The 20,764-nt window shown below is 38.1% G+C and overlaps 1 protein-coding gene across 1 annotated transcript in view; it reads left to right on the top strand.

Moving 5' to 3' along the window:
- The window catches only part of LOC128986161 (serine-rich adhesin for platelets), a 165,297-nt gene that overhangs the window by 36,647 nt on the left and 107,886 nt on the right, over nt 1-20,764 (top strand). The window contains exon 2 of the mRNA XM_054406341.1: nt 4,555-4,602. The gene's annotated coding sequence lies outside the window, so the exon portion shown is untranslated. The remainder of the gene's footprint in view (nt 1-4,554; nt 4,603-20,764) is intronic.

Genomic DNA, 20,764 nt, shown 5'->3' with positions numbered 1-20,764 from the left:
AGTGGAATCCGAACCAAATTTTTTTTTCTTTTAATTAACGAATTGGTCTAATTATCAGGATAGTACTGCGGATAGTCATAGGTACTCACTAGTGCGGACGTTAATCCACACCAGGGAGCATCGCATCCACCTTGCATGCCTATAAATATCCACAATTCGTATAAAAGGGGGGACATAACCGTATCTATATCATTATTATAGATATTTTTGAGGTTAATATAAATAATATTTATGCTTAGAACATAATAAACTCTTTAATTATATATTGCCCTAATACATGAGCCCAAAACGTTTAATTTGAGACATAAATAAGGTCTTTCGGGCAATTACTTCAAAAGATACAGCAAAAAATCTAAATTTCCAAGATGGCGGCCGTTTTTTCAAAATGGCGGCCGTTCCCCACCTGGGATTTCTTGGGACTTTGTGTGGGCCACTCAGGACATTGTTTTGAACATTTCCACCAATTTTCAGCCTGTTATCAATTTTGTCCGGGTCATAACCTAATTGCACTAGACTAAATAGCCAAAGAACTGTTCCTTTATTAAGAGTATTATTTTAAAGACATGATAGCACTTTACTTGAAAGAATCTCAAATTACTTCAAGTGAATACTCCAAAAATATTTGTTATTACATCGGGATAAAAATTTGTCCCTCCAGCACCTTTTAAAATTAAACAGAATTCAATTTCCATCACTTGAATTCATCTCAACTCCTCGGTCAAACTCCATCCTCTGGAACTACTTTGTCCACCCGTGTGTTCACTGACCTTTAGCGTATGAGAACTAGCCAACTAGAGGTTTCGCAAATGAAGACGTCTGATGCCTCTAATCCGTGACCCTGATGCAATATTAATGAGCTGTTCCCGACACAGCAGCTTATGAAATGCTTCACTTCCTTCCATCGACAAGTGTTTCAGATCAAGGCCTACCTCTTACGGTGTTGCAAAATACTTTAATTCCTTTCTGATCTGCTTATCTGATCACAGCGGTTCAGGCCACGCGAGAGGTGTTTAGCATGACCTGGGGTAACGCGTACATTTGTTGTGAAAGGTTATTTAGGGTGATTAGTAAATGGATGTCAAACCAGTTCGGTTTTAGGTTATGTAATCTACAAAGTATTGAGGTAATTGTAATTTGGTTTGGTTACCATGGTAATCACCAAGGGTTTCACCATCAAATGGTTTCTAACACGTTTAATAGCAACTAATTTTGCCGTCCTAAAAACCAGCTAAATATACTTTTGATACCAAGAATCTTGTTTTTAGCTAGTTTAGTTAACATAAAACATTTTTTTAAACAAAATACATTTTTACAAGAAAATTATTATGTTGAAGATATAATGCTCTATTGGTGTTGTTAATTGTGACAAAAAACTCTTTTAATTGTATCTACTTAATTTGATAAGGGTGAACCATAATGCCATAAGCAGAGTTTCATTATAAAGTATTCCTAACGTAATACTCCTAACATACCTACTCCTAATATACTTAACGGATATTCCTAACGTAAACAATGATATCTTGGCTTTATTCATTCTTGTAAAAAATGATTTCGGTGTCAAACGTTTTGTATTAGATTACAATGTACGTCTATGGCGCCGGAAAACTAAGACAACGATGATAACCTCGGATGGTTCTTTAGCCTGTCATTCAAAGGAATGAGTGCTTCACAATATGATATTTTCACTACACAGATTACATAGCGTTTTTGGACCGTAACCATGAGCATGTACTCCAGGATTCACAGCTGCCCAAGCCCGTCATTTCATCTCGTCAAGGCTACGAGGTGTCAAAGGCGGTGCCTAACTTCGTAAAACGTCTTCGTAATTGCGCAAACAAGCAAACAAACAGGCGAACATCAGCGTTGCGCGACCTTGGCCAGGCGAGTTCGGATACCCGCGAGAAGGTTGCGCAGAATTTACAAAATATCACTTTACAGAGCCAACATGAAATGCTCATGTGTATCCGCGATTTTGGCTTGGCGGAGTTGATGCGAACTGAAGTTTGGCAGGTTTCGTAAAGGTTTAGAAGTTGGTGTTTTGGTTTAAATTACGTATAATAATTTGGAATAGCTGCTTTGAAAATGTACAGTGAAAAAGTCAGTTTTAACTTTGCGTACGATCTTTACCATAGAGCATACTATACATCATACATCATAGAGATGCGACTATACACGTCCTCTACCATATAGCATATGTTTATAATAATTTGTAAAGAACTTCTGGGGAAAACCCATCATAACTCGAAGACCCTTAAAGACACAAAAAAATCGTTCCCTTAAAACTAATTACATGATTACACTAACGAACGTAAATGGAACTCTGTAAAAACAGGTAAAGTAATACGCGTAACCCGGTTGGATAAGAGGGACCGGTTTTGTAAATCCCGTGGATGTATTATTTATGAGGGCCTCGGGTTATCTCCCGCAAACAGCATTGACCCATCGTCAATCAGGGTGTTTAAAGTTTAAAGCCCATTCAAAACAATAAATAAGCGAGATGAACACTAACTCCGATCTCACGACGTGCTTTGGGAATCCAACTAAGAGAGATTACAGTTCCGTTTGCATGAGAGATTGGTCGATTAAATAGATGGGTAAGTAAATTCGTTGGTGTAAAAGTTATGATGACCTCTCGTCGTTTCGAGAATGACCGATAATGTTTATGTCCGATAAGGCTTGGGTACGTTACTGTCTTATTTAAAACTTAAATATTCTTTTACAATTACTAGTCCTCTAATGGTTAGACCTCTTTGACATTGCAACCAAAATTTGTATCAACTAATCAACTGTAGAAGACGTTTACTTTCTATGAAATGTCAGGAAACGCTTGCACCGCAGGATGTTCCTCATACAGGAAGGATCCTTCAGACACACGTAGGACGCAGGACCCATAACGCTCCGGGAAGTATGTCAGGATGTCGGGTTTGTTATGGTAAACAGGCGGCTTGCTATACCGTATACGACATGGTTGTCAATGTTTCACGAATCGTCATACCAGACGTGACTCATACTACGGTGTCTAAATAGAAAAATCGTACGATATGGGCCTATTACCCGGTGAACAGGTGTGAATTATAAACTAATTATTTGTTACAGTGCTGCCCGGTTTTACTATTATGAGTGTTTACAAATAAATTATGTTTATAGAATGCTGAAAACATAACAGTTGACTTACGTTGTTTATTGCATTTGTACTTGATCAATGTTATTGAGGGTGAAATTTTCAATTGTGTAAGAGGATTTTACACAAACAACTAAAAATTTACGAAATGGTTCAGGGGTAGCTTTATGGGCTGAAAAAAGGGGGGTGGGTTGAGGAGTGGTTTAAAACTGGCTGCCTCAGCTATCTTGTCACTGCTGTCCTTACTGGATTCTTTGTGTCAATTTTACAGTAAATATATTTTACTGTGCTTCCACAATATCAACAGTCTAAGGTGAAGGGCAGTTGAAGTTAAGAAAACAAAACTGTGGAGGGGCACAATTCAGGAACTTGGTTCTAAGATCAAAATAATTCGTTGGATAACATTGCGAACAACTCTTTCACCTCTTCATCATTCGGTTCTCTACCACCCTTGTTCGCACAACAGACTCATTTCCTGATTGTTAGTAGTTTTCCTTTTTAAAGACTTACAATCCACGAACCGTGTTCTAGGATCAAAATAGCTCATAAACATTGTAAACAATCCTCCCACCTCTTCATCAGTCTGTTATTTGCCACCCTTGTTGGCACCAAAGACACTTCCTGATTGCTAGTCCTTCGCAACCCAGAGTTACAGCTCAGGAACCTGAAAGTTCGATGACAGACCGTGGGCTGAGGACGTTGAGGTCGAACAGACCCACGTTACAATCAGCAGCTGGTTCATGTCGAATTGATTCATACCACCTGATCGAGCCTATAAATATACAAGTGCAAACCAGATAGGCGTGGCTTACAGTATAGCATTCCGCCACTCCTATCGGCAATACTATCGACCCACACACGGTATAATGCCCTCACATCGGTCCATTACGTCAAGCTAACAGACTGCGGTTACGTACAAGAATTCGGATTGTTCTGTGTATCTTGGATCTGTCACGCCCACCGTTGGTCAACGTTGGCTGGAGGACCTTTAGGAAGGGAACTCGTCAACCACCGGTAAAAATTAGGACGGTTGTAAGTGGAGTGGGTTGAGGAAAAGCAAGTCAACGGGACATCTTTGTGGCGGACAATTAATTTTCCTAACAGTTATATTTAGCATATTTAGTGTAAAACGTTGTATATTAATATTTGGTGGAAATAAACCTATACCTATGAGATGACGAACAATCAAGGACAATCCGAAAGTTAGACACCATTTAACCATAGATTGACCTGGAGCAAAAATGAGTATTCAAGAGTGAGAGTATATGTGTGTAGAATGTGTAAGAACATTGCGGTCTTCTAGGCTTCTAAAGTATTATCCAGTGGCATTTTATACAATCACAGCACTTTATCAATTCAGCCAACACAGTGTCAGTCTCAGTCGACTTGATGCGTGACGTCAGCAGATTGTAATCCTTGGTGTTGTATTTCAGAGGCTGTGTCTCTTCTCTCCGCACCGCTGGGTCTTTACTTCTCCTCTGGTGAGTACATTCAGATTACCGTAACTTACTCGATGCTATTATTTTACTGACGATTCTTCAAAGGAATTATTTCATCTAACTGAAATTACGTTGATTTCAAAACTAGGTAAGTTTTCCAGTATTTCGACTCTAATTTTTTCCAGTACTAATTTAATTTTGATGTTAAACCTGTCAGGTGAATGTAGGAATTGTTATAGAAATACGTTTTACCGGTAAATATAACGATGTTTTTTTTTAGATTAACACTTAATTGCTATTGATGGACTGTGAAACTTGTTAAATCCGCTCTAAATGCTGGAGAGCACAATATTTCTTGCCGCCACGTAATTTGTTTATCAACATGAGTACAAAACGAATATCATCGATTGTAAACCTACAAGCTTAAACTACACCTTTAAGTGTTATTTGTTTGTAAATTGCAGGAGTATCCAGTTGTCATTAGTGTGGTGAATTTCGCAACACCTATAACAAACAAGTTTTGAAAGCTATCGACCTTTTCAAGGTCAAGAAGCAAAATGTCAAAAATTGCTGTTTGATCTTACTTTTAAACCTTTTGGGAGAACAGCATTTATTTTCCTCTACCGGTGCTGTACTGAGAGTTGTTTAATTTAATTCCATAATTTGATTAATTTGAATCAAAAAACAAGTTGTCAATCATAGCAAGAGAAGAGTCAAACCCAGTTTGGATTTGAATAAATCGAATTTCCCTGTACTCCAGCATTCCTCGACAATCGTCGGATCACACAAATTACCATTTTTACTTTCCACCAACCGAACTCACGCTTCCACCCTCGACAAATGGCAAAGTTTACCTTCCCAGATCGGGGAGAGAACGGTTCCATTTAACCGTTTTCTCTTGTTTACCTCACGTTCGTCCGTGCATAATGAGAAGCCACCGCTGCTGATTAGCATGCTGCTGTGGAAGAGCTATCAGCAATCAGGTGTTACTCTTTGTTCGGTCTGCTGACGGTGTCGTGACTCCAATCAAATCCTATTGCTATCGTCCGGAACCGACGGTCGTCCGACACAATAACGTCACGATGGACGATGCGCAAGATACGTCATGTTACGTACTGAAGTCACGAGTGATTGGGACGAATTTATTGCTCAATTCGGAGGAAATTCTGAAGAAAAGGAAGGTTTTGGGCAACCGGTGGTTGACCTTAGTCTCTCTTTTATGTTTACAACACGAGCTGAGGTTAACTACTTCATGACTTCATTGAGGGGAACTATGTGGAGTCAACACATTAGGGGACTACAGAAAAATAGGTTTTTGTTAATGTCTTTCAATATTTTAGCATAACAATAAATTGGATACATATTTGTACCGAGAATGGGATCGACCCCGAATATACAAGGACATTTTTAGCAGCAAAAGCATGAAAAATTTACTGCAAAGACTATTTTGAAGCTCAAAACAAACGTGCTGCTAATCCTGTTCATTTGTTTTTATTTAAAAATTCAAGTAAATACATCACTAAAATATTATCTACTCATTTCTTTTCAACTCACCCGTTTTCAACAACACTCAATAAACATCAATTCTACGATTTCTCAAACACCCTCTAGAGAGCATATCCAAGTAGATGATGGAATAGCAAATTGAACACTTGCGATTCCGCAATGGCCTGACACATTTGAATGACCGATTGGCAAACAGAAGGTGAATTGACGTGAGAAACCTTTTGAAGAACTTCTAGAGCCGGGCCCGACAAAGATGGATTGTACGGCCAAGTGGTTCAAGTGGAATTGAGGTATCACCTGTTCGCGATTCACACGAGGCCAGTGTGGTAGCGAAAGTCTCAGTTGAGTCCGTAGGTGAGATGCGATCAGCAAATCTGACCATCAGCTGAGGCAATCCCATGACGTCATCTCACATGACCCAGAAGATGACGTCAACTCTGAGCTGGACTGGGTTGGGAGTTTGAAGTTCAGAGGTGAGATTTGCAATGATGTCGAACTTGATCAGGATGACGCGTCAGTTCTTGACAGTATGATTTCTTCGGTGAGATGTGTGCGTCTGATATACTGTATATATTTTTAATTCGATATGCCTACAGTTCTAAATATTATTTTGGTATTTATACTACATCACTATACGAGTATTTTGGTGTTTCTGTATTTCAGCCCAAATAATATGAATGTGGGATGGGTTAAATGGCGTGTAAAGATTAACTGTACTGCATAACACATTTGTTAAAAGTAATTTTGGACCTTTTCCGTCGATTCAGTGGAATGTGGATAGGTTAGGGTTCTCTAATTCTATACCACATACTAAACTCTATAAAAACCTAACCTAACCTAACCAAAGTTTAATACACTACCACTTAATGGTTAGGAACAGATGGGTTCTCTCCGATAAACCATCAAAAAATGCTGATGCCTTTTCTCAGATCAAACTGGTTAACTTCATTTTTAGGCGAGTAGTATGTACCCTGCTATATTATTTTAATTAATAGTGTTTATTATGATCATCAATAGGTAGTATGAAGTCCACAATAATAACCACGCTATTTTATAACCACTTTAAGCCAAATGGTATCACTAAATCAACAATACTCTACACGATCGTTTCAAACACATACATGATGGCTGGCTTATTTTAGAACGCTTGAAGAAAAACGTCGTGAGAAACTTACGATTCAGTGTACGAATCGGTTTCTTCAGCAACCGCGCCTCGGAGCTTTGTTTGACTAAAAAGTACTCGGTTTGGATGAGGATCACATACCCCGGTGGTCCTCAGACAAAACAAAGAGTCGCGTCGTATATGGAAGTGGTTTCCCGGCATTCCTCGCCGCCTAGCGATGCACATGCGCGTTGCACCGCGCTCAGTTTTGCGCATGCTCACCGCCGTCGGTGCAGATCTTTGATTTATCGCCGGGCCGAGTAATCGTTTTCGTCCATCAAGAATTCACCACGCAACCGATGAAGGTTGTGTTTTTTATTTGGCCAGACGATCGTCAGATTGGACCTGAAATACGCAATTAGTATGCTGCGTTGTGTTCAGGCGTGTTGGCTATCATGGCTACAGTTATGTTAGATTTCATCGGATATTTTAAGTTGATTTGAAATTTAGACTAAATAGCCAAGAGGGTGCGATAGCGTTATTTGGAGGCAGTTTGACAGGACTGTAAATTTGTAATGTTTTAGATGCGTATTCTTATTATCTTTTGTGTCCTATACATTCAATTTCCTACATACGTCAGTAAATCCTTTGGGCAAGGAACAATGCTTATAGAGAACGCACGCTTTGATAACCCGTCTATTCAAAGGTTCGTCCAACAGAGTTGTTATGAGTTGTGATTGTCGAACTTAAATGTTTTGAATTATAAGATCTCGACACTCAATTTTAAAAACGTCTCAGATTAAAAATCTAGACAGCCTACTTTAATTGCATAACTACTTGTAGCCTACTCTACTTCCTGTCCCGCCACGTCGTCTTAAGGGTGAGATCCTCTAGCATTTGCGGATATGCTTGAGGATGGCCTTGACAACTTTGAGAGGCCTCATTAATTTAAGATCCTAATCCACACTGTAATGAGGTCGTTGCCAAAACCTATCTACATCCTCTGTGAGAGAGACCACTCAGCTTTTGCAGACAAGTTCAGTATGACCTTGAATACTTCTTATCCCTTCCTTAGACTCCAGGCTTACCAGTTTCAGCCAATCGTCATTTTCTTTGCGACCACCCAGCATTACCGATATACCGAGTGTGTGATCGTGCTTCTTAAAGCACCAAGGCTGTCCAGCCACATTCCGCACTGAGCAGCACACGCTCACTTTTACACTATAAACATCTGTTGTGTCTCGCATGTGGTGTCAAGAGGTGAAAAGTGTGTTAGGTTGAGGCTGTTTTATGCTAATGGACAATAGATGTTGCACGATTTTCCTACATGCTTAGAAACGTTGGGGAGTTTATTGCTTGCTGTGTAGGTTTACAGTTATATAATGATACCGATGCTTTATTTATGGTGGAGTAGATGTTGGAATTGTGAAAAGTATTGTGGAGAACCATAGAGTGTTTAAGGTTTGGACTATTTTATAACTATTCTGAAGATGCAATAAGGATGTAGATAACAAGCCCATTACATTCTCTATCTATTGAGGTGAAAATAATGACTATAAGAATAAGAAGTTTTATGTTGATGGTAACTTAATAGATAACCTTTTTAGGCCTTTCCAATTTAAGGTGGGAAATGCCCATCTTAACTTTGATCCATAGTGCTTCCAGAGTTCATTACCCTTTTTAAGCAGTCAGAGGTTATATGGGCCAAGAGGTGGTTGGTGACTTGCGTCATTAACCAAGGGCTACGAATTCACCGCTGTACATTGTAGACAATGCGCTCACATCAGCTTGCGACGTTCACGCAATTAACGGCTTAATTGCGGTACAACACCGCTTGCTTGCGTCAGAGGAAGGTTCGATGCTCCTGTACAACTGTAAAAAGGCCGTTAGAACACGTCATTTTGAGTCTAGTCTTGTATCTACTTTGTGTATGCCTGTAATACTGTACTGATGCATGTAAGCTTGTACTTTTATTTCAGTATAGCTTCGTCTTTCCACAAACAAGGTGATGCAAAGAGGTCCACTTTCATGTGGTGGCATTTAGTAACTCCTTCAATAATCCTATCCAATAGACCTTTCGTGGGTAATACGCATTTCACCTCGATTTTCTGGTATTGGTCCTTTTCCATGAAGCTAGGTAGCCGACTGGTTCATCTTAAAACCAGCCGGGTGTTGGTTATCAGCAAATTTTTAGGTTACTGGTAACAGGGTCCATTTGGACGCTGAAGCCGTTTGTCATTGGGATATTAACTATCAACGCTATCTCATAATAGATCTACATTAAATAGTAATAAGGTACAAAATAAACACTCCTAAATTCACTAGCTTCACTATGCACAAAACACCACATATGTCCCTTGTTTTGAATTTAAATACCTTGCCACTAAAACGACTCAAAGTATTCGGCAACCAACAAATGCTCTGAAACAGAATCGGTGAGCTCAAAGACCGACTCCAATGTACTAAAGACGACACAAAAAGATCCTTACTGTCAGAACAGGAACACAACATATAATCACGATCAAAATACGCTATAAAACAATTAACACATAATTTTGCATAACATAATGACCGGCTCGCACCACAATTAGCAGAGAAAGTGGCGGCACGAGCGTATCTTGATTTTTAAACAGTATTTGCAAAACACGGATGTTATTATGAAGGTTCGGATTACGGTTATAAAACAATGTTTATCTAGGGGTGACCCAAGGTTATCCCGGGTCACCCGAGGAGCATCGCTTTCCCCGGACAATCGGACGTTTTGTTGGGCAACTTCTGATATGATCTGCGGCTTGCGAAACGGGACAGTTCGCGGGGTTACTGACAAACCTCTGGCAAAACCCGCGAAGTAGGACGGCTGATAGTGACTAGGAAGTGCTGTTGATAGTGGCCAAGTGAAGTGTGACTACTGGAATAGGGACATTAGGGTGGTGGACAAAATCTGTACTAACATATTTAGCTGGGTAGGTGAATGGCTACAGTGCTCGCCTTGTAATTAGGAGATCATTGCTTTTATCCCTAGATGTATGAAATCTTGGGATGGTTTGAAACTATTTCCAGCTCTCCTTGATGGCTTGAACATGTTTTGACTAAATAACCAGGTGGTCAACAATAAAGCTATAATCTAATTCGCCAATCCCTCATCCTTCACTCATCTTTGCATTAAAATATGCACCTTAGTGTTATAATATAATCTGGAGTACAGAAGGGTTAATGGACTAAATCTATGTAACCTAGCATATTGCGAAATATAAATAAAATCAAAGACAGTATACCCTCATTGATCTGGCCCCCAGTTATACGGAATTTGCTTTATTTGTACAGCTATTTGACAGAAGATCATTAAAATATTTTTCACCTCAAGTTAGGTATCGTCCACTGTAATTTGAGTAGTTCTAATGCACAGTTTACGGTGGTTTCCTATTTTTGTATTTTTAAATTCATTAGGCCCATTTAAGTTTTTCCTGTAAAAGGTGTTTTGTTAGATAACCGGGTGGCATATTGACGTAATATCAAGTTAAAACCTTATAAAAGGACAAAATTACGAACCACCCACACCATCTCCTGATTCGGACTAAATACCAAAACGCCTCAATGACATCATCATACGGCTATGACTCAGTTAACGAATTGTATGATCTAATCATAAAAATGATGAACTAACACACTAATAACACTTTCTCTTTGTTTCTTAAAGTACAATGTGTTTTACTTTGCTTAGTAAATGTTTCGACAAAGTGAACGCATATGGAATAATTCGATAACCTACTTATATTTTTTGTTAGAGCTTTAACATAATAACCTTTAATTAACAGGATTGCCTGACTTACAGGAATCAATTAGCAATCAGGTCGCAATGTTGTAACACGAATCCCAGGATTGTCTTGTGAGAGCTAAGGATACTTAAGGATAATCATCTCCCACACTCTCATTATATTCGGTGAAAGGGATAGGTAACTTATTATTCCTCTTTGAGGACTTTACTTTGTAGAGGTTAAATTAAGTATTATATGTGTTCAATTTAAACCAAAGAGGGTGTGTTAAAAAAATTCTTTGACAAGATGTCAATCCAGAATAGCCAATACTTTTAATAATTGAGTCAAACCTGTTGAGATATTCTTGATTATTAAATCACCTAAAGTGCTTGGCATCCTACTAAAACCACTATACAACCTTGAATGAACAAATTCACCACGAGGACGAAGAAATATACCTCTACAAATATACCTGCTCGCTGAAGAAGAAGCCTCTTAAACACCTTCAGACACATGAACTTTCAAACCATAGAATTATAGAAAAAATTCACCACAACGACAAAGCACAATGCTACCATTGACGGTAGTCAAAGGTGCTACCTTGAGCAATGTCAACAAAAAGGCCAGGTAAGGCCATTCGTAATGTTAGGGATTTAAACCTGAAACCTCTGGAACCAATAGACACACTTTCTCTAAAAAAGGACTGTAAGAACCTCATAACACTTGAACTCTCAAACTATTGAACACATCTACAACAATAACAAATCACAGGACTACCTCAGGAATATCAACAAAGAGGTTATCTAAAGCCATTGGTGTTGTAAGGGATTTGAACCTGGAATCTCTGGAACCAAAGTTTGGTGGTTTGCCAATAGAACAAATCGCCCACAAAGAAGCCTCTAAAAACCGCATAACACTTTAACTCTCAAACTATTGTATGCATTTACTATCACGACAAAGCACTAGGCTACGTTGAAGAAAATGAACAAAGAGCTCAGGTAAAGCCATTGGTGTTTTAGGGACTTGAACCCGCGACCTCTGGAACCAAAGCGTTGCGCACTACCAATAGACCAACTCGCTCTCAAAGAATACTAACAATCTTATAATACTCGAACTCTCTTGTTGAACAAATTTACTACAATGACAAAGCACTCCGTTACCTTGAGGGACCCCAACAAAGAGGTCCAAGGTTCAAACCCTTCCTCAGCCATTAGCAGCGACACGCACGACAACTAATCGGTAATAAACAGTGACCGGCGCAGCGGAAGCTGCTAATTAATATAATACAGAACCTGTCAATTAAACTTTCCCTGTCGCAGCGCACGCGCTAAGTCCCGGACTTTAGGACTTTCTCACGACTTTGTTGGTGGACAAGTCTGCACGACTTGTGTGTTGGTGATCTGTTTCGGTGACCAAACCCTTCCTCAATAAGTCCATGTCGTGTGCGGTCTTGTAATGTAGCCCTGGGGCGATTACGTCACTTGATTCACTTCGGTTGTTTCCGCCCTGGTTCGTTATTTTCGTTGTTAAGTCTGTTTGATTTAAGATTATCGGGCGGTTATCTAACGTTGTCTCAGGGCTGTACGCATTGTTGGTTATACTGTAGAAAGACAAAGTTTTGAGGGGAATTTAACACTTAAAACGTACTGTCCCTAGGTAAATTTAAGACTAATAGGCCTAAAATGTTTTTTATGAAGGTAAATTATTTTAACTATACTTACTTACTTACTGCTGTGGCCACTGGTACCCGAGATGGTACTTTGCCTCTCCAACACACTGCCTCCATAGGTCTCTGCTTCTTGCATCTTCCTTCCTTCTCCCTAGCTTTCTCAGGTCTTTCTCCACTTGCTCGAACCATCTAAGTTTCGGTCTTCCAAGGGGTCTTCTACCTTCTGGGTTATTCCTCAAGATGTTCTTTGATAGGGAGTTGTCATCTTTTCTTAGAATATGCCCTGCCCATCTCAGTCTTCTGCTCCGTACCGGATCCTTAAATAATTCTCTTAGTTCCCAATTATGTCTCGATCTCCATTGTCCATCCTCAAAAATCGGTCCGTACACTTTCCTCAAAATCTTGTTCTCAAATACAATAGCTTTCCTTTCTGATTTCTTGCTTAAGATCAGATAATCAGATATAAATAATTTTTAATTATTTATTATTTTAACTATAGCATCATTTAAATTCAAACATTTTCATTCAATTTTCACCAACATCATTGTTCCTCCAAATATATGAAAACTTCTTGGCGTAATCAAAATGAACCCTCAGTAAAATAGTTGTCTGTTTGAATACCAAAATAAATTTATAATCTCATATAATTTATACAATAACGTATATTTTATAATGAGCTTTAAGGATGCACTTATCTAATCAGCGATTTTAAAAGAACACTTTGTGTTATAATATTTGTGTTAAACTAAATTATACCCAAGATAACCATGCCTGTTTTCCATAGTCCTTAAATTTGCCCGTTTGTGAACTGTAACTTGTTTGACTGTGTTACAAAAATATCATTACTCTTCTGCCAAGTAAAAAAATACCCCTAAAAAAATGTTGATGATGAAGTTAAAAAATGTATAAAAGTGACAAGGGTATGTGTCTAGATTATCTGTTTTTATTTGCAAAACATTATTTGTGAGCAATTTGACATTTTAAATCATAACACATTTTCTTTATGTTCATAAAAAGTATTATAAAACCACAACTTTCGCTTATGATTGAAATGTTCTATTGGACTCTCAAGGCCACGAACGTGTTGGTAGGATATTGTTGATGTGAGATGGACGATGAAACGAAAGCGAAAGTAACAATAACACAGGAGTCACGAAGGTCCACAAGAGGAGAGCAAAGCTAGCTTTTGTATTGGTGACTGTTGCGTCTTCGTTAGTGACCTTACATTTAAAATAGGTATTCTATTATCATTCTGACTTCAATAATCTTACTTCGATATAACATACCTATCCAACTTCCAACTCAGTTTATAAGATGACAAAAACATAGTCACAAAAAATCCATTCAATAAGCAGACACATATTGCTCAAGTGCAATGAGTTAAAAACATACAAATGACAACGAGGAAAATTTTAACAGTAAATAGATACACAACACATAAATATATACTCGTGTTACACATTATGCATTTTCTACAGTTACTATAAATCATGTAAACAATTAACCTTTCAAACACTACACAACACGTTTTTAGGTCAGGTTAAATAAAATTTTGAACGAAATGGTAAACGCTGCACCAGCTGATCGCAGTCGTAATATCTTTAAGTGTTGCCAACTTATTTTCAAGCGTACACGGATCACGTGCACGCTGTTTTGTGTTGTTTGATTGGAATACTGGTGTGCGCCAAAGTAAAAACTGTGTGCCAAAGTAAGGCTTTCTGCACTATAATCCTTGCAAGGATGCCCACTTTGTCGTGTGACTGTAGGAGAATGTATTCTTTGACAATTGTCACCTTAAAATACGCTAACCACATTCCTACTGACTAATTTATTTCATTACAAGACTAATAATGACAAATTAATCCTCTTCTACAAAGACCTTTTTTGTAACAACTTGTCGAAGGCATTTTGATTAGCACCAGTATTGTTCAACATGACAAAGCTCGAACCAGTCCGATTATCGCCGAACCCGGTTCACAATGGGTCTAATGACTTTGATTGATGTTTTCAATATCTCGACTCGTTGTGAATCGGTGGCGCTCACCACAGTGTCTGGGTGACTCGAACGCCCGACTTTACCGATGGCGCATGCTGAGTTATTCTAACAGGTGCATTGATCGATATTTAATTATGTTACAATAGAGGTTATTATGTATTGTGATCATGCTGGATTGTATAAAGTAATTAGTAGTTTTATCCGTGCTAATAATGAATGAAAAAAGTGTTTCAAAGCTACTTTAAAACAGAGTGTTACAAATGGACATAGAGTTCTACATATTTTCGTATTTCCTATAGTAGACATTATTGTTTTTAAAATATACCTAGAACAAGGTTTTAGACAATATTTTATTTGTTTTGTGTCAATCACCTGTGTTGTAGCATGTTGTAGTGTGCAGTAAAGCGTAAAACAAATAGGATAACAGTATGTAACTTTTTACTTTTCCCTCAGAAACCAAACAGTGAATGATTAACTATTATTTTGTGTCCAGTTTTCATCGAAGTTCAATATTGGTAGTAATGTTTTATTTGATTGCAAGTTTTAAAACTAGTAGTCTTGACATTTGTTTCACTTCTCGTTCCGATGGAGGGTGCTGATGTAAATTAATCTTTTACTCTTTTAAATTATATTTCGCATATTTTGGTTATACAATACTGTAGTATCAAAGGATATTATTCAGATCGTTTAGGTTGATTAGTGTACTTCTGTAGTTGGTGAAATAACAAGAAATAAAAATAGTTAACGCCAAAATCCATTTACATGATAGGACATAATCTAACTTTGTCTTCGATTGACCCATTAACTCGACGTTTCAATAAGAAAGATTTCTTAAGATATATTTTTAATAACATACGGACAATTGTGGTCACTAGGAATTACTGCTACAAATATGTTAAGGCTGGAACATTGTGGATATAATTATGTATCTACGTCAGGGAAAAGGGCGCAAGGGACAGGCCAAACTAGTTTCTCAAGTTTTAACTCATGAGGGCAGGAATACTAGGATAGTGAGGCCACTGGTATTTTAAATTAAGGTAGCAGTAATACAAAGTATCCGTAATTGCCTGCTCTAATTAAATGTCCGCAATGTTCCATGTCCGCAATTGCCCGGACACCATTTTTAACACCAGTGTCCTTCTCTCTCAAAATATATTTCCCATGGCTGGATACCCTCTTACATTTTTCTGTAAGTACATGTTTAACACCAGTGTCCTTCTCTCTCAAAATATATTTTCCCATGGCTGGATACCCTCTTACATTTTTCTGTAAGTACATGTTTAACACCAGTGTCCTTCTCTCTCAAAATATATTTTCCCATAGCTAGATACCCTCTTAGATTTTATGTAAGTACATGTTTAACACCAGTGTCCTTCTCTTTCAAAATATATTTTCCCATGGCTGTACACCCTCTTACATGTTTATGTAAGTACATGTTTAACACCAGTGTCCTTCTCTTTCAAAATATATTTTCCCATGGCTGGACACCCTCTTACATTTTTCTGTAAGTACATGTTTAACACCAGTGTCCTTCTCTTTCAAAATATATTTTCCCATGGCTGGATACCCTCTTACATTTTTCTGTATGTTTAACACCAGTGTCCTCTCTCAAAATATGTTTTCCCATGGCTGGACACCCTCTTACATTTTTCTGTAAGTACATGTTTAACACCAGTGTCCTTCTCTCTCAAAATATATTTTCCCATGGCTGGATACCCTCTTACATTTTTCTGTAAGTACATGTTTAACACCAGTGTCCTTCTCTCTATATATTTTCCCATGGCTGGATACCCTCTTACATTTTTCTGTATGTTTAACACCAGTGTCCTCTCTCAAAATATGTTTTCCCATGGCTGGACACCCTCTTACATTTTTCTGTAAGTACATGTTTAACACCAGTGTCCTTCTCTTTCGAAACATAATTTCCCATTGTTGGATACCCTCTTACATTTTTCTGTAAGTACATGTTTAACACCAGTGTCCTTCTCTCTCAAAATATATTTCCCAATGACTGGACACCCTCTTACATTAAGTACATGTTTATCACCAGTGTCCTTCTCTTTCAAAATATATTTCCCATGGCTGGATACCCTCTTACATTTTTCTGTAAGTACATGTTTAACACCAGTGTCCTTCTCTTTCAAAATATATTTTCCCATGGCTGTACACCCTCTTATATTTTTCTGTAAGTACGTGTTTAACACCAGTGTACTTCTCTTTCAAAATATATTTCCCATGGCTTGATACCCCTGTATCAGCTGCGACTTTGCAGTGTTGTGTCTACCCGTATGTCAACACCACACCTGCCGCCGGGGAAAGTTGTCACAGACTTGCTGACCAGCCATCGACGACACGCTCTACTTCTGTAGCTCTGACCCCAGACCAACCTTGTCCTTGGGTTTGAAGCTTACCCACGCCGCCAAGCACTGACAGATCACTAATTAGTACATACATACGCTTTGCTAACTAAGCACTTCATGAGCACCTGCCAATTATCCCAACCTTTCCAAGGCTGCAGGGGCCCAAGTGTTAGAATTGTTCAAACCAACACATCACGGCCAGAACAACCATTTTACAATAATTATGAATCTTAAGGTTGCTGGATTGATCTCGATTGGGGTAGAATTTCCTGATCTCATTTACCGTTGTATCAATTAATTACGATGTCTAATGAAAGGTCCAAGTTATAACTAGACAATGTTTGAGTGTTTACCATTCCCTTACGAAAGCAAATATATAACTTATTTAAGAGGTTGGAGGCCCTTCCACCTTACATTTGCTCGTTCACATGGGCCACAGTGGCCTAAGTGACGACCATATAGAGATATATATTCAATAGCTGGACTGATAAAAAGTAGAGGCAGTTACCAAGATCTGAACCCAAAACAACTATGCTAATGGCCCGAAGTCCGTGCGTGGCGCTCCTGACTGAGCCACCGACTCACCAATGAATTTAAAAATCAATTGCCAATGACGTTAAAAACCAAAAACTATAGAAGCGCACAGTAAAATTGGTAAAAACTGCCAAGCCAAGCATGGAAATCGCCATCATGGTTAAATATAGAATCCAATTAGTGCAAGTGATACTCTATTACGTATGATACAAAATTCTGCAACTCTCAGTTCAAACGAGGATCACGATCGCCATACCATTTACCTAAACGAAGATACTTTCCCGGTCAGAACGGAGTGTTCGCCTGTCACAAGAACGCTTCAGGCGTCGCAGTCGTGTTAGGACAGTCAAACTAGGGATAAATGTGGCGTTGAGCACGAGTGCTCATGAGTGATCGTGATTCAACGGCTATTCATTATAATAATATCTAGATGGTCAGCTAGGAAAGTAGACATATCTCTGTTTATGCTCGCTGCTGGCTACGTGGAATGTTGTGTTTTGTTGGTGAAGAAGCGCGCAGGGTCCCTCGTTGATAGAATATTGTGTAAATACTTTACGTTTGATCAACTTATATACAGCTCCTAGTTTTGACACCAAAGTGAATAAGGCTGAGTGTTTCGTTTAGTCATATCAGCTCTAGTAACTCTTAACTCAATAGTAGTTTCCTATAGGAAACCTCTTTTAAAAACCTTAGGAAGTGAGTTGGATGGTTGTTATTTTTGATTTCGAAGTCTAATTAAAACACCAGTGTCCTTCTCTTTCAAGATATATTTCCCCATGGCTGTACACCCTCTTACATTTTTCTGTAAGTACATGTTTAACACCAGTGTCCTTCTCTTTCAAAGTATATTTCCCATGGCTGGATACCCCTGTATATCAGCTGTGACTTTGCAGTGTTGTGTTAAATAAGACGATTGAAGGCTTAATGTAAATGGAGGGATTTTGTTTGGATCTTGTTGAATGAAGTATTCAAGAATTAAAAAAATGTGACAAAACGATTCGAAGTGGAAGTATACAAGTTGTGACATCAACATGCCAAGAACTCATGTCAAACTTCTTGTAGGTTGTTAGACTATTCGACCTACTGGCAAAGCCGGTCTCAGTAACACAAGTCATTAAACGAATGGACATTCTTGCGACTCTTCTTGCCTTACTCGCCTCGGTGTGAAAGTTTCTGAGATAACCGACGACTAAGAGGCATTTATTGTGAAAACTGCTGACAAATGTCCGATTGAAAAGAGTGCAAACCAGAGCAACATTTCATCTTGGGATTTTATTGTAGAAAGTAGATTTTCTAAGAAATAATGATTATTGAATGTGCATGATTCATGTTTTAATTACGATTAATTCGAGATATCTTGGATGTTTGAAGTTATCTTTCGTTTTTGTAGAACTTTTTAGGTGTCGGCTTCTTATTACTTTTTTTATACACTTGTATCAATGAATGTTACAGGTTTGTGGACATTCTAGAGTGTTGTAAAGATAAAAAGATCTTCGGTACTTTGGAACTTTGGTGGATGAAAGTGTAGGAGATTTGGATTTGAAATTACGACTGCTCTATTGTCATAATGTTGAATTTGAATCGTATACTACACATTTTGTTTAGTTATTCGTTTAAATCATTTAAAACAGTGTTCATATTAAAATTACTTGGAATAGAAAAGCTCAGATTTTTTTTTTTGGGGGGGGGGGGGGGTGGTGGGGGGCAGTGTCAAAAATTTGATTAGATTTCTTAAGAAAACCGGGTCTACTACCCTCATCTGAAATTGAGTCGTTTTCATGAATACTTGTGATAAATGACTTGTGAATTTTATCTTGACTGATCCGCAAAGTATGTATTTTAGCCGATGGAAAATTCAATACCAGTTAAGAACTTCCAGATATATATAAAACTTACACATTTGTACTCAACATAAACCTTCTCAGCAGGTAAATCCTGTCTGCTAGTAAGGGTTCCCAGAATAAAGTGCACACTTTTCAGGATTGTCCTGAACTGCTTCGTCCTGGGCAATACGGCGTTCATGATTTAAATGGTACATCGACATCAGAAGGGTTATGAAATCAAACAAGTTGATAGTCATAACCGTTTGTAAAGGTCGAAAAATCTAGACCTTTTTCAAGTTTATGTGTTTAAAGTATTCAGCAGGTTCCGCATTTGCAGCGGTCTGCATTGATCATACAGTCCAACCTCAGTATAACGAATCTGAAGGGACCGAACTAAATATTCGTTATATCAAGGATTTCGTTAAAACGAGGTTCGTTATATAGAGGTTATGTTTGCAGGAATTTCGCTAAGTCGAGGTTCAGAACCAGCGTCGGTCAATATAGGTCGGGATTAGACATCATTAAAACACAATTAAAGTAGCATAGGCTACAATACTTTACAGTACAGTGTTTACATTGTACAGTAGAACCTAAATTATCCGGCATAAAAAAGGGGAGGGATCTTGAATATTGCGCAATCATGAAAATGGCATTGACCTTGGTACAGGTAAAAAAACTGTAAGTTTAAAATCACAGCTTGTTCTAACCCTCCTAAAACCTAGCCAAACACTTTATTGCGTAGTAATAAACCATGTAAAGAACAAACAAAACAGTAGTAGAAAGTTTTGTAAGCTACTGCTCGTGATAGGCCGGTAGGCTACTTACAGTACAGTACTGATTTATCACAACAGAGGAATGTCAATAATAATCATTAACTATAGCATTGGTGTTGCTAGTTGAAACAAATCGTATTGAAAACAATAAATTATTAGATAAGTCATTATAAAAGTGTATAATCATAGCCAACTTAAAGATACCGGTAATAAAAACACTCGAAAAAGGGAATGTTAAAATAACGATGTTGCTATTCTTTCTCTTTGGTTTTGTTTTTATATTCTTTCTTAGGTTTCTCTTTATCCAAAAATTGTACAATTTACCATAGTTACTTATCGCCCAATCACAGCTTACTAAACATTACATCGTCATCAGTCCTCAGTGAATGAAATCAGTTCTCAGTTGCAACATAGCGCGCGCAGCGACAGCAGACAGAGATGTGTAGAACGGAGCAACGGAGCAGACGAATGTTAGCGCAAGCGATTACGTCACCTTTCTATTTCATTTGATAAAGAAACAGATTTTTCAAAAACAATAATGGGGTGGGGGATTTGTTATATCGAGGGAAAGACGTAGACAATTCGTTATGCAGAGGTTAAATTCGCAATGTAGAGGTTCTGACAATGATAAATTCGCTATATTGAGGTGTCTTATTTTAGCCGAAATCATTAAAATTTCGTTAAAT

The sequence above is a fragment of the Macrosteles quadrilineatus genome, unplaced genomic scaffold, assembly GCF_028750875.1.
Source record: "Macrosteles quadrilineatus isolate MER2022 unplaced genomic scaffold, UCM_ALF_1.0 Scaffold_2__2_contigs__length_208266976, whole genome shotgun sequence".
Lineage (NCBI taxonomy): Eukaryota > Metazoa > Arthropoda > Insecta > Hemiptera > Cicadellidae > Macrosteles > Macrosteles quadrilineatus.
This window is presented reverse-complemented; position numbering and strand designations above follow the sequence as displayed.